We start from the raw sequence: 3,652 nt of genomic DNA on the forward strand, positions 1-3,652 counted from the left end.
ACTATAAGGGGAGCATTAATATTCGATGCCAAAAGCTGAGATCAAAAAGAACATCTAATGTCATAAGCTAAAAAAGTGATGACCGTTTCATGAGACATAAAAGGGTGGCTCTTTGATGTCGTAAGTGAAGAAAGGGACAGCCATCTGTGGTCAAAAAAGGATCAAAGGATCATCAGGTTGATTAAATGATGTTATTAAATGACATCACGTTGAAAACTGGAGATAATAAGGTGAGAAGAGGATGACAAACCGATGTCAAAAGATAAGTTTACTATGACCACATGATATTATAAAATGATAAAAGAATCAATTTCTAATGTCATCAGGTGATAACATATTTAAAATATGAGGTCATAAGGGGAGACCGAGATTAATATCTGTTCAGTAAATGTGAGATAATGATGAAATATTGAAACTGACACATCAACACAAGCATCTGATGTCTAAACGTTAACATCGCTTTAAAATCCGATGTCCAGCTGAAATCAGGATTAACATCTGATCCAGTAAGGCAACAAAATGATCAACATCTAATGCCATATGTTAAGAAGAAGATTACCATCTGATCTCAGAAGGTGGGATCACGATGACAATCAGAGGTCAGAAGTTGAGAACAGTTGAGAACAGCTAAAATGTTATGGTGAGAAAAGAACAAAATCTATTGTCATAATGTGAAAAAGGATGACCATCTGATGTCATAAAGTTGGCTTACAATGACAATACAAGATAAGAAGGTTACATCAGACTAAGTCTAGCATGACTATACGGTGTCATGAAGTGAGAGCAGAATGAATTCCTCATGTCATGAGGTGAAAACATGATAAATATCTGTTCAGTGCGAGATCATAATGAAATTTTGAGGTCATGATTGAAATCAGCGTGAACATCTGATCTCACACTATGAGGTACGCTTGAACATGTGATGTCATAGGCTAAGAAAAGGATGGCAATCTAGTATTATTAGACAAGATCAAGTTGATAACCCGAGATAAGATGAAACTTGTTGTGCTTATATGTTTCTGAAGATATATGTGGCATTTTGTTCTTGGTTCTGTTACTCAGCCTTCTAATTTTCATCACCCTGCGTTTCATCTACCACCCTCTTTTTGTCCAAAAAAGGCCTTTTGGCCTTCTCAGAGTCCTTCACCCTCTCTCCTCCATTACATAACTCTCATTAATTTTCTCTAGTCACCAGATCTCAACCCTTTAAAGCACATTTACAGATGTAGCACAACAGTCAATTTGCATCATGGATCTGCAGCCGACAAAATCATGGGGGAAAATTTATCTTTTTACTATTCAATCAAACAAAAAGTAACTTCAACCCAAAAAATATTATCCAATCAAACAAAAAAAATTTTCAACCAAAAAAAACAGTATTCAATCAAACAAAAATTATTTCAATCAAAAAAAATAGTATGATCAAAACTTTAAAAAATGCAATGAAATTATTTATTTTTAAAAGTAAAGTTTTGTCTGCAAAACATGTCAGAAATCTTTGGTTACAAATCTCAAACATCTGGTTTTGAAGCTCCCTTTTTCTTGGTTTAATTCGAATTTTGAGTGCTGAGAACATGACCATTCGGGGCGGGGCTTAAAGAGGAACGATGTAAGATGTTTCGCTATTGGTTGGTGCTGACTGGAGTGAGAGCATCTGAATGCACCGCAGGTCAAGGCTTCAGTGAGTGGACATACCAGGAAAGACCAGGCTATAAATACAGTGAGTGGTAAGTAATCTGCACAAAATCACAGCTTTCAACAGCTAAAGTGTCTTTCATTTTTTAAAGAAGAATATCCTTATACAACTCATGAGGACAGAGTCTTTATTTGCTTCTCTGAAGCTGTTGATATATGTTGTACACCACGGTCCTGCCAGTTAGCATACCATGCTGGCTAAAGTTAGCATCAGGTAAAGTACATAAAGTAGACTTGTGTGTAATGTGTAATGTTGACTTTATGTTTAATCTATTAATTAGCTGTCAGAATGCTGAATTTAGCTGGAGGCAACATGTAATACGTTCTGTGATGCATCCATGTCTGCTAACTAGCTAGCAGCGATGCTAAAGCTGGAAAACACTGCATTGCTGCGGCACAGTGTGTCATTGGGACCACGTTAATTTACACCTCAGATGCTGAAGTGACTGTAATAATAAATATGTTTTTTCTTTCTCCACCACATAATCAGTGCAGTGAAATATGTGAGTCTTAAATATTGTCAGGTTCTGGGTTGTGTTTGTGAATGTTGTGCTTGCAACATAGTTTCAGGTGCTGGAGTTCTCAGGTGTGCTGGGTGGCAGGTGTGACTTATTCTGCTGATTGCATGGAGGAGTACTTAAGCAGGAGGCTGCCAGCACTTCGACGCAAGAGTGTTTGCCCTCCGTGGTAACAAGCTCAAGCCAACACTAAGTCTATGCTTTGTCCTTCGATCTCGAGTAACTTTGTTTATGTTCCTTCGCAGGCTGAAAACCTGAACCTTGGATCTACATTATTGTACACAGTCTTCGTGTCTGGAAGTTTCTGGACAATTAAGATTATCTACGTTCTCAGGGCTTCGTCTCCTAACTACTGTCCCCATCTGGACTCAGATCAAGCTGGCAGTTTCCTGCTTCCGTCTCCTGGACCAAGGCATAAGTGTACCCTGTCCACCCTCCAACGCAAGTACCTGCATATCGAACTAACTCCAGATATCTCCAAGCTCACACAAAACAATATCTAAGAGATCATCTGAACAAACTCAGCCTCGACAACCTGGACCCCAAATCCCTCTACCCCTGGCGACCTGACCGCACCTACTTAGTAAGCTACTCTCCTGATTATCAACATTACTTGGCTCAGTTTCATTTAGTTCACTGTTTTCACCAGTTCTCTTCCCCTCTTTCCATACAGTTGGAGATTTGTCCTTTCACGTTCCTGATTATTTTTGGCACAAATAAAACATCATTTATTTACTCTGTTTTCTCCGGAGTGTCCTTCTGTATGTGGGTCAGATCTATTACGAAAACAATGACAAATATATTATGTTCCCGATGCCGAATGGGAAACCAAAGTGGCAGATCACAAGCTGAGGTAGGATTTTGACAAAATTTTCCTCATTTTTATCAGTGTTTTTGTGTCTTGGACTTAGTTTCGTCATTTCAGTGCCTTTTGCTGTGTGATTATATAACAATCGTGTATAACTAAACACTGTGAACAAATCATTGTATTGAATAAATTAAAATTATGTGTAATTGAAACTGTTATTATTTTGACCTACTTTCATGTCAACGCATTTTTTATTGCAGGAATCTGTGGGACAACAGTTACTGCCCTGGTTTGTTTTTGACTGTTCTGTTTGCACGGTTTGAAGAGAGGCCTTCTGCAGGTCCTGGTATCTGACTTGATTGCTGGCTACTTATTAAGATCTGCCACACATGCTGCTGCTGCAGCCCTTTCCCTCTCCCTCCTGAGATCTTCATTTGTTTGATTCGTCTCTTATGTTTAAGTTGTGAAAGATTTGCTTAGTTTGGTTATTGATTGGACTTTTGGGTTCACCTGTAATTTGACTTTTCTCTTTCAGGTTAATTTTATTTTAATCTATTTTTTTGTGGAAGCAAATCTCCTTGTGTGCTCTCCTTTTATGTTAACCCACCATTCAAGCTGGTAAACGCAACAG

At 38.2% G+C, this 3,652-nt stretch overlaps 1 long non-coding RNA gene across 1 annotated transcript; it reads left to right on the top strand.

Annotated features, from left to right (window-relative positions):
- Window positions 1-1,511: 1,511 nt before the first annotated feature.
- Window positions 1,512-3,652, top strand: LOC124880024. The gene is made up of 5 exons (XR_007041215.1): window positions 1,512-1,727; window positions 2,260-2,382; window positions 2,459-2,796; window positions 2,887-3,066; window positions 3,282-3,652. It is a non-coding gene; the product is annotated as an uncharacterized LOC124880024 (long non-coding RNA).

The sequence above is a fragment of the Girardinichthys multiradiatus genome, chromosome 14 (assembly GCF_021462225.1).
Source record: "Girardinichthys multiradiatus isolate DD_20200921_A chromosome 14, DD_fGirMul_XY1, whole genome shotgun sequence".
NCBI lineage: Eukaryota > Metazoa > Chordata > Actinopteri > Cyprinodontiformes > Goodeidae > Girardinichthys > Girardinichthys multiradiatus.